Below are 11295 nucleotides of genomic sequence, written 5' to 3' on the forward strand. Positions count from 1 at the left end.
ATGCTTGGGATTACAAATTGTGCCGTTAATCATGGTCTTAATTTGTGCCCTATTCACCGTCTTCAGACTATTTGTGTCATGCATTTCTTATTTCTTTTTGCTGTTTCTTCCCAAAATGTTGTGATGATAGCTCAGAGACTAGAAATGATTGACCAAACCTTCCCTCTTGACATCTTTCCTCAACTGACAGATAAATATGGCTGAGGATGATGCCCAAGATCCACTTCCCTGAACCTCCCTGTTGCTCAAATGTAGCCATTGTCCTTAGGTCAACAACTCCTGCACACACGTATTTCTCTCCTCTGTGGGACATGACATACCAGAAATGAACCTTCCTGTGATGAAGGACCCAAAACATAAAAATTAATCATCAGTGTTTCCTGAAAATTTATTGATCATCAATGCTTTCTGAAGAAAGATCTTGATCAAAAAGAGGCAATGTGAACAGAGTTACAAAGTGGAGCTAAGGGTTACATAATGGAGCTCCATTAGGGAAATGGAGGGGTTTATTTTGGTTTTGTTTTGAAGCCTCAGCTTGAAATTTCTTAAGAGGAACTTTGGCCACAGCAACTTTTTACTTGACATGTCACTGGAGGCAAGGGAAGCAAAAGCAAAAATGAACTATTGGGACTTCACCAAGATAAAAGCTCCTGCACAGCGAAGGAAACAATCAGCAGAACTAAAAGGCAATCAATGGAATGGGAGAAGATATTTGCAAATGACATATCAGATAAAGGGTTAGTATCCAAAATCTATAAAGAACTTATCAAACTCAACACCTGAAAATCAAATAATCCATCCAGCAAAGAAATGGACAAAAGACATGAATAGACACTTTTCCAAAGAAGACATCTAGATGGCTAATAGACACATGAAAAGATACTCAACATCATTCAGCATCAGGGAAATACAAATCAAACCACAGTGAGATACCACCTCACGCAGTCAGAGTGGCTAAAATTAACAAATCAGGAAACAATAGATGTTGGCAAGGATGCAGAGAAAGGGGAACTCTTTTGCACTGCTGGTGGGAATGTAAACTGGTATAGCCACTATGGAGAACAGTATGGAGGTTCCTCAAAAAATTAAAAATAGAACTACCCTACAACCCAGCAATTTCACTACTAGGTATTTATCCAAAGGATACAAAAATGCTGATTCCAAGGGGCACATGCACCACAATATTTAGAGCAGCATTATCGACAATAGCCAAATTACGGAAAGAGCTCAAATGTTAAGCAACTGATGAATGGATAAAGAAGGTGTGGTATATATATTTACAATAAAATATCACTCGGTGATCAGAAAGAATGGAATTTTGCCATTTGCAACAACATGGATGGAACTAGATGCTGTTATGCTAAGCGAAACAAGTCAGGCAGAGAGAGATAAATATCATATGATTTCACTCATATGTAGAATTTAAGAAACACAGCATATGAACATAGGGGAAGGGAAGGAAAAATCAGATAAAAACAGCGATGCAAACCATAAGAGACTCTTAAATACACAGAACAAACTGAGGGTTGCTGGAGGGGAAGTGGGTGGGGAGATGGGCTAATAGGTGATGGACATTAAGGAGGACACTTTGGGATGAGCACTGGGTGTTGTATGTAAGTGATGGATTGCTGAATTCTACTCTTGAAATCATTATTACACTATATGTTAACTAACTTGGATTTAAATTAAAATAATAAAAAAGAAAGAAAATAACTCAAATAAAATCATTAATTAAAAAAAGAAAAAGAAATTTGTTAAGAGGAGACAATTAGACTCGCTTCCCTAGAAAGCTGGATCTGAGAAGTGTTGGACCTGTTGTATATATTTGGGTACCATTGTCAGCCATGTTTTTTTAACATGGCCTGAAAATAAAAACAGAAGAAGCTTATTGACAGAGAAGAACATCAAGTGGTTGAGATGAGAGAAACAGAGAACTGAAGTAAGAGATGGAAGGTTCTGATGATCCCTTTTGTCTACAGCTTTACCATCAAGAGTCAAGGGGCAAGGACCATGTGCAGGGGCTTGTGGGGCTTTCAGGTGAGTACAGAATTGTATGAAGTCAGACAACACCAATGACTGTAGGCCTGGGATCTTACTGATGGGTGTTCCTAGTGGTGCAAGCACTTAGCAGCAGTGTTTGGAGCCAGATCTGTCTTGTACCCTAAAGGAGAGCTTCAGGTCATCATTGCCTGTCATGGAGGTTGGTGGCTGGATTCTGGATGACTGTGCAGAAAAGGGAGAATTGAGGGAGGGTGTAGCCCCATTTTCAATTAGCCTCCTAAATATAGAAAGAATCTACTGTAAAATATAAAACCTAACTCTTATTTCAAAGTGCTCAGGATTCTGGTGGTTACTTTTGGTTTCAGCTTGACAGAAATAAATAATCCACCTGGTTCAGGAATGAAGGAAATGGCCAAATACCAAGAATGCCTCTTAATCCCTGGTCACTTGGACAGGAGGCAAGAGCAAGATGTTGTGGTTTGACAAAAGATTTCCCAGCTCATCTCCCATTTCAGCCCTCACCAGTAATATAAGCCTCCATGGAGGCATCCTGAACTAGCCAGAAAGTTCTGTACAAATAAAACTTCTCAATACATAAGACACATTTATCCATGTGTTCTGATAAATGCTCAGGCCATAAACAAATGCTGAACTACATGCATTAGAAAAGCTCTCTTTTTGGGGGGAGAAAAGTGTCTTTGGCATTCTTGTGGAGAAAAGCAATTAGGTTTGTAATTTTCCAAATGCACTAGATAGAATGCAGAGAAGCAGACAGAACGTTTATGATCTTGTGATCACTGTGAGTTTGGCAATGGTCCCAGTTCTAATGGGTGCTGACTCAGAGTGAATAGGTAATTCAGAATCTTGCCCATGAGTGACACTAGACAAAGCAGAGAGGAAACAGCCAATAAAGTACACATGCATGCGTGACTGTGTGTGTGTGTGTGTTCAGTTAGGAAAGAAATCAAGAACTGGAGAAAATGAAACTTAATGGAAAATGAAATTTCAGTATCGGAAACCAGGAAAGTGACACTGGCCCTGTGTGTATGTTTTAAAACCAAAGTATATCATGAGTTCATCTACTGATTCAAGCTTATAAGAGTTTTACTCAACCTAATTGTGTATCTCTTCTCCTGAATGGAGTATCTAACTGATACCCATATTCATCTGCTGTATTCCACAATGGGTAACAACAGCCTCAGAGTAACAAAATGCACAAAGCAACCTTCAAAATGACTGCTGAGTAGAGTTTAAGGTTTGTTTTTTTTTTCTGCCGCTTTTTTTGTCCATAAGATCTAATCCTTCTAAAATTGTAGAGTCAAATTACAGTGCACGAAAAGTCCCTGGGGGGTGGGGGTGATGCTGACCTTCAATGTATGGGTTCCAGGGCCTTGGCACCCTCAGGAAGTTCTTTGTAGGGGGAGCACTGTAAGAAGAATCTGCGGGAACTTATCACCACCCTGAAGGCTGTGAAAACCGGGCAGACACTGAGGTGGTCTGTGTGCCCCCTCCAACTGTCACATGGACCTCACCCCCGGTAGGGGTCCTGAGGCTGCGCAGAGTGACACAGGAGCCTTCCCTGGGGTGATTAGACCTGGCATGAGTCACACGGGCTGTCCTGGTCAAGTGAGGTGAACTGATGGGACAGAAAGTGGCCCACATACTTGCAGAGGGACTGGGAGTGATTGCCTGCACAGGGAGAAGCTACATGAGAGGGAAGCTGGTGTCACGGAGAAGGTCACTGTGGATGACGCTAAGGACCAGAGCAAAGTTGTCCTGGCCTCTGAGCCTCTGTGGGCCTTCGGCCCTAGCAAGACCGCACCGCCCCGATGGGCCGAGGAAGTGCACCAAGCTCCAGGGCTGGCTTCTGTCCAATGCTGATGCAGTGGCTCTGAGCATCCGGCTTATTTCTGGAGGCTCTGTGATGGGGACAGGCAGCAAGGAGCCAGCAAGCCCGTCTGCTGTGGGTGGCTTCCGCGTGGCTGGTGCCCCCTGCAAGGCCAAATTGGAGGACATCACCAGTGACACACAGTGCACCCCATCCATGTCCCTGACTCTGCCCACTCAGCCAGGGACAAGTTGGCACAGAGGCCCAATCCCTGCTCTCTCCACTGACCCGAAAGCTGCACATGCTTCTGGGTGGGGGCAGCTCATGGCCTAATCCAAGGCGCAGCCCTTCTTTACTATGTCCGCCTCACCCTGTGATGCTCTGCAGGGCCTCTCCCTTCTCTGCCTACTGTAATGGTTAGGACAGAAAGTGTCACCAAGGCAGCTTCTCCTCGGCTGGGAAGTGGAGGGGGTGGAGATCACTCGTGGGTCCCTTCAGTCCCTAATGAGAGCAGGAGAGCAAAGCCAGCTGTGAGGCCATGGGCTGCGAGGAAGCCTGTCCCCACTCAGAGACCAGGGTACCTTTCTGTCCCACGGTGCACAAGGTCCCATGCCAGGGGAAGACAGACACCTGGCGCTTCAAGCAAATCACTTGGAATATTTTCTCATCGTGTGTGGTTTCATCCTCTAGCCTATATATATTTTGGCTCATTTGCCTCATTTTGGTGTACTTTTATATATGGCTTTTTGACCTTTTTATCCTGACAGTTTTGTTTTGAACATCATCAGAGAAATGTTGAGAGGATTTTACAACAAACACTAATATACTCAACCACCTAGATCCTACAGTAACATTTTACACATTAGCTTAATTGCATGTCTATTCATCCATCCAGTCTCCATCCATTAACTTACCTTAGTTTTTGTTGTGTAAGAAGGCAATTCGCTGATACAACATGTCAGCATGCATACTGTGATGACTTTAGTCACATCTCATTTACAAGAAAAAGATAATATTCTTGGTCTAGTAGGGTTTTTTCCTGCTGCTTAAATATAATAAATAAATAAATTCTTGGTTTAGGAGTGACAAAGTTGGAAAGGGTGTCTTTGGCCTACCATAATTTAGATTTCTGGCTGACTCCCTTGTATTGTAGTTTTAATTGAATTTTTGCATTTTTATTTTTACATGTCAAGCATTCATTCACTTGCTATTATCAATGTAAGTTTTAGACTTGTCTGAAATATCTTGGGATGTAAGGAGTCCATGCCTACTAAAAAAAGAAAAGGTAAAGCTATTTTCTTTTTTTTTTTGCTGTACAATTTTATTTTATTTTTTTTTAAAATATTTTATTGTAAGATAAAGCTATTTTCTAGTTGCAATTGAAATTTAGGATTCTAAATTGGGCTGCAAAGCCCAAGTTCCACTCCTCCTGTGATTCCTCGGCTCTGGGAAACCCACAGATGTTTAGTGAGCCTGTGGTTCAAATATGTTACTGGCATGTTCAAGGCAGCCTTCATTGCCATGAGCTCCTTATCCATTTCTAAAGTCTGAAAACCATGAACGACCATTAGTTACATGTCAAGTACTCTCTTGGGACACGGATATGACAGATTTCCTCTTTTTGTGTGACTTGCCAGCTAGATGGAGAGACAGATTCATGGGTATTTAATTTTAACAAAAGCAGTACACGTTGGTTGCTTTATAATCACAAAGGAAGGATTCTTTCTCTCTCCCTGAAAACACCTTCTTGGGTTAACTCTTAATCTGTCAGCTGAATTGTTTTACAGAATCATAGTCCTGTTGGCTCCCCACTTAGAGAGAATACTTCTAAGAAGGTATGCTGTGGCCGCGTCTGGCCCTGGAGGTTTTGAGGCTACTGATGCAAAGGTGCAATGATGCTGGCTGCCCATGCTAAGGCTTCCAGAAGGATTGTCAAACCAGCACTTGTATCTCAAGTCACAGTAAACCTGCAGAAGCAGATAAGAGGAACATGTAACTGTGAAAGTGCCAGCCAACCACCATATTAGGACTCTGGATATGGGACATTTTACATGACAGGGGCCTTGCTATGTGGATTATTGCCTTAGTGTCTGGTCAGGCATGAGTTTGTTTTAGGTGGCTTGGCATTTATACCCACCAAATGTTGTCAGTTGTTCCATGGTCTGTAGGTGAGATCTAGCCCCTCACTTTTCCTAGGACAGGCAAGATACCACCTAGGGATTAGACTCAAAGAAGCAGAGGTTCAGAGTTGGATTAGACCCATTTCCCCTCAGTGAGTTGGCTTATTGGGTACTCCTGCTGGTGCCAAAATTAGAAGGAATCCAGGTATTCTTCAGCAAGTGAAGGGATAAACAAAATGTGGTACATCCACACAATGGAATACTGTTCAGCAGTTAAAACAAATGAGCTCTCAAGCTAAAGGAGACATGAAGGAACATTAAATGCACATTGCTATGTGAAAGAAGCATCCTAAAAAGGCTATATCCTATATAAATCCAACTTCATCACATTGTGGAAAGGGCCAAACAATAGGAATAGTAAAAAGATCAGTGTTTGCCAAGGCTTTAGGGGAAGTGGAAATGTTGGAGCACAGGGCATTTTTACGGCAATGTATTTCTTCTGATGATAGAGCAATGGTAGATGGGTGAGGTTGTGCTCAGTACAAAGAGTGAGCCCTAATGTAAACTATGGACTTTAGTTAGGAATAATGTATCAATATTTGTTCATCAGTTGGAGCTAATATACACATGAATGCAAGATGTTGATAATAGAGGAAGCTTTAGGAGGGGTGAGGGTGTGGAGGAGGGAGGTATACTAAAATGCAGTACTTTCTGCACACTTTTCTATATGCCTAAAAGGGCTTTAAAAATTGAGTTTATTAAGTGAAAAAAAAAAAGACTTGCAATAAGGGAGGGAGACAGTTCTGATCTTAAGACCTCCTAATGTCTGAAAGGTTTAGTCAGAAGAGGGCTTTTCTTTTATATAGACCTACAAACAAGGCTAGAAACTAGGTGTTCTAGAAGCTTCTAGAAACTGGGTGTTGGGGAGGAGGGGAGAAAGTGGAGAGACCAGTAAATCTCTTTCCTTGTTGTCAGCCAAGCTTTGAAAGAGATTGTTTGGCCTTCCAATGCTTGTTTGGCTTTGGGGGTGAGTCAAATTTAAGGGTCTTGTGGGGAAGGAGAGAGATTTGGCCAAGTTAAATTTATAGGCCTTCTGACTTACAGCAATGGACAGATCATCTAAGCAGAAAATAAAAAAGGAAACAATGGCTTTAAATGACACACTGGACCGGATGGACTTAACAGATACATACAGACCATTTCATCCTAAAGCAGCAGAATACACATTCTTCTGGAGTGCACATGGAACATTCTCCAGAATAGATCACATACTGGGTTGCAAATCAGACCTCAACAAGTACAAAAAGACTGAGATCATACTGTGTGTATTTTCAGACCACAATGCTATGAAACTTGAAACCAACCATAAGAAAAAATTTGGAAAGACAACAAATACTTGGAGATAAATGAACATCCTACTAAAGAATGAATGAGTTAACCAAGTAGTTAAAGAGGAAATTAAAAAGTACCTGGAAGCCAATGAAAATGAAAATGCCACAGCCTCAAACCTCTAGGATGCAGCAAAGGCAGTCATAAGAGGGAAGTATATAGCAATCCAGGCCTTCCTAAAGAAGGAAGAAAGGTTTCTGATACACAACCTAGCCTTATACCTTAAAGAGCTGGAAAAAGAACAGCAAATAAAACTTAAAACCAGCAGAAGATGAGAAATAATAAAGATTAGAGCAGAAATCAATCAAAACCAAAACAAGCAAAAAAACAAAAAACAAACAACCTGCCAAATACCCCAGTAGAAGAGATCAATGAAACCAGGAGCTGGTTCTTTGAAAGAATTAACAAAATTGATAAACCTCTAGTCTGTCTGATTGAATGTAGGGGCATTTTGTTCTGATTGATCATGGGGACACATAATTCAGCTGATCATTGAGGAGAGGCAGGTTGGGAATTTGGAAAGTCTGTGGCCTCAACAAAGGGAGACAGGGGGCCCATGGCAAATTTTATCTAAGTAATATGGAAAAGGGTGTGTCTCTGCAGTTTGACAAAAGATCACAAGAGAAGTTGAACTGGACAAGTTTATTCCTCACAGGTCCTGATGCCACATGATAGGGACATCAAGGCAGGTTGCAGGCAGAGAGGAAGAGAGACGTGATAGAGACCATTATCATGGGCCATGAGTGAATTGCTTTGGAGTTCTGGGCCTAGGTCTAGAATGTCCCTTCAAACCCAAAAGAGTGGGGTTTTGGTCAGCTTCACAGGGACTTCTCTGAGGAGAGGAGGGCAGAAGGGAAAGGCCCTGGGAGCCTGGGAAGGTTGTTGCTCAGATGGGCTGCTGGGGAAATCATATCAGGAACCCACATGTGCTTGTAATTCCGCAGGCTGCTATCTTGGGCATGCACTTGCACACGAAGGCTAATGTTAGTTCAATGCCCCACTCAGACTCCTTGGCCATAAACAAAATGGATACTAAGACAGCAATACCATGGAGTAGCTTAGCTAAAGTCTCCACATTCTCAGACACCAAGGTTGGGGGATGGACAGATTTTTTGACTGTAGCTTTTGTCTAGAAGCACAGCTCAGGTAAAGTTCGGCATTGTCAACATCATTCCAGGCTGTCGTGTGCTTAGTGCGGCCAGCTCCCACTTCAGAGACCTCTGGCCTCCTGGGCTCCACGTGTTCACGGAGACAGAAGACACTGCACGAGGCCATGAAATTTTAGAAAACTTTATAGATGGCTCAGTCGGTAAAGCCTCCAACTTCCTCTCAGGTCATGATCTCACGGTCCGTGAGATGGAGCCCCGCATTGGGCTCTGTGCTGACAGCTCAGAGCCAGGAGCCTGCTTCGGATTCTGTGTCTCCCTCTCTCTCTGCCTCTTCCCCACTCATGCTCTGTCTGTCTCTCTCAAAAATAATAAGTAAACATAAAAAAATTTTTTTAAAAAGGAAAAATTTACTGACATGATGTCAGCAAATTCATTATGTCAGGTTTGAATATGAGCTGAAGGGAATTAGGTCTGCCAGTGACTTATCAACGCTGTGTGATGGTATATAAGCCTTAGTCATCTGGCATCCCAGGAAGCCATGTTTTCCTTGTGAACTCCTGCATGTATGTATGTAATTAGACCTATTTTCTGCTCTTGTCAATTTGACTCATGGGTCCAGCCATTGAATATAGGAGGGTAATGGGAGAAAGATTTTTCCTCCCCTTCCCTCTGGAAGCTCTAGCTCTAGCCACCCCTTTGAGTTATGCATCCCTGAACTCCCTCATTTGTGTGGATGTACCAGTTAATAAACAGCTATTTTTCTCTTGCTAATCTTTCTTTTGTCAGTCTAATTTGCAGGGCTCCTATGCAGAGAACCTGGCAGTGTAAGGGAGAAAGATTTGTTTTCTTCCCTTACACTATAATAAAACTTACCTGTAATCATGGCTGCATGCTGAGTCTGTGAGTGCCGTTAGCATATGGGCAAACCTGAGGGTGGCTGTGGGTCCCCTCACTCCATGCTTAAAGGACCCTGACTCACTGAAACATGCTGAAAGCATTGTTTGGGAAAAGGAAAAGTAAAGGGGTAGATACCTGGGGTGCCTGGTGCCTGTGGAGTCATTGGTGACATTCATATATTGTGCAGAAAAGGGTTGATATATCAGGCCTTAGACTATGATTTTCAGAAAGACCTGCTTGCAAGGTTTGTCCTAGGCTGACATCTGGGAACTTGGATTTTTGGAACGTTCCGATCATTCCCTAACCGATCAGGCTAATTTTCTCTGCCTAAACAGTTTGTGCAAACTATGTGGTTAATGTCGACACCTGCTTTCCTTCTGGGAGTCTGGAATTCTGATGTGTGCTAAGCAGGGGATGCCTGTGTGGCTGGTCCCCAGTACAACCCTTGGGCACTGAGTCTCCAACTAGCTTCAGATGTGTTCGATGCTGGAGGAATTAAGCACATCCTGTTTGATTCTACTGGGACAGAACTCTGGGAGATTTGTGCCTGGTTTCTTTCACCTTCACCCCATGAACTCTTTCCCTGTGCCAATTTTGCTTTTGTTGTATCCTTTTGCTGTAATAAGTCTAATACACGAGTATGACTGTAAGTTGAGTCCTGTGAGTCCTTCTAGTGAATCACCGGACCCCTGTGGTGTCTTGGCGACTCTGATGCCAAATTCCTAGAATTCTCATTGGAAAACACAATACAGCAGACAATTAGGGAACAGTCAGTCCGTCCAGTGGAGCAAGGGGGAGGAATGACTGGCCAAGACCTGCTGAGTGTGGATCTCTCTCCACCCTTCCCAATTTCCTATGAGAATGAATAAAAAATGGACTGCAGAGGAAAATCTTAAAGTCCCAAGAAAGTATTCCCTGTACATTTAAGAGATCCTTGCTGTCCAGGCCTGACTTCTACAAAAGGGAGCTCAGCGTCTTGGATGCTGGTGGCTCTGGAGAGGCCGGTGCAGCCCTGCGTGAACACAATTCTAAATCCTTTGCATGAGCTTGAGGAGCATTACCACTGTTAAGGTCCTGTGAATTTGCCGTATCAGGATGAATGAAAAAATCTGACACTAGACTGCAAAATGCAGTGGGAAGGAGGGGTAAAATGGAAAGCCAGAAGGTTCTGGAATCACACACAGGAGTGTGGGGGAGGAGGATTTGGATTAAGTGGAGGAAATGATAGGAAGAGACAAATCAGGGGTCTGAGCAACCCTCGCGGTAGAGCCTGAAACCTCTGGCTTATGCCAATAGAATGAAGCATAGCATGTGAGAATGCACAGAAATGCATGTGAGCAGGGTGGCTTGGTGTCTTACAGTTATGGATTTGAGTCCCAGAGATACCTCTTTCTAGCTGTGTGGCTTTGGACAAGTTACCAAACCTTTCTGAGCCTCATTACTGTCCACACTGATTTTAGATGCTAGCAACGGGCTTAGCACAGATCCTGGAACATAGTTCAGAGGCCAGTACAGAAACCTGCTATGGTTTTATTGTTATCGTTTTGTAGTTTGGGACACTTATTGTTTTATCTTCCCAGAACCCTCCCCTAGGATTCAGAGAAGTTATCTTAGAAGAGGTGAGCTCACTCAGTGAGCTCATGCAGTGAGCCACTGAGCTGGTGGTAATGGCAATGCTATAGCTCTCAGTGGAGACAGTGTGTTCCTATGTTCTTCAAAATTTTTTGAGAGCGCAGTTCATTCCAGGCACTACTGGGCTGGGCATATAGTTGTGAGCAAAGGAAATAGAGTCCATGCTCCTCTGGAACTGATAAGCTTGAGGGGAGGAGTCCATTGTTTCGCCTGTGGAGACTGACCCTTGTTTCTCCAATTGTCTCTTCTGTGGACAGCCCTAGAATCTGCTAAGACATGCTGTGTGGCCTGTCCCACAGCCTAGGTGGTGAAATGGCAT

General features: G+C 43.1%; 1 protein-coding gene and 1 pseudogene across 1 annotated transcript in view; both read left to right on the top strand.

Moving 5' to 3' along the window:
• The window catches only part of LIPA (lipase A, lysosomal acid type), a 239164-nt gene that overhangs the window by 3611 nt on the left and 224258 nt on the right, over positions 1–11295 (top strand). The gene's annotated exons all lie outside the window — the stretch shown is intronic.
• Positions 2011–4162, top strand: LOC144221402 (triosephosphate isomerase-like; annotated as a pseudogene).

The sequence above is a fragment of the Crocuta crocuta genome, unplaced genomic scaffold (assembly GCF_008692635.1).
Source record: "Crocuta crocuta isolate KB4526 unplaced genomic scaffold, BGI_CrCroc_1.0 scaffold694, whole genome shotgun sequence".
Classification (NCBI taxonomy): Eukaryota; Metazoa; Chordata; class Mammalia; order Carnivora; family Hyaenidae; genus Crocuta; species Crocuta crocuta.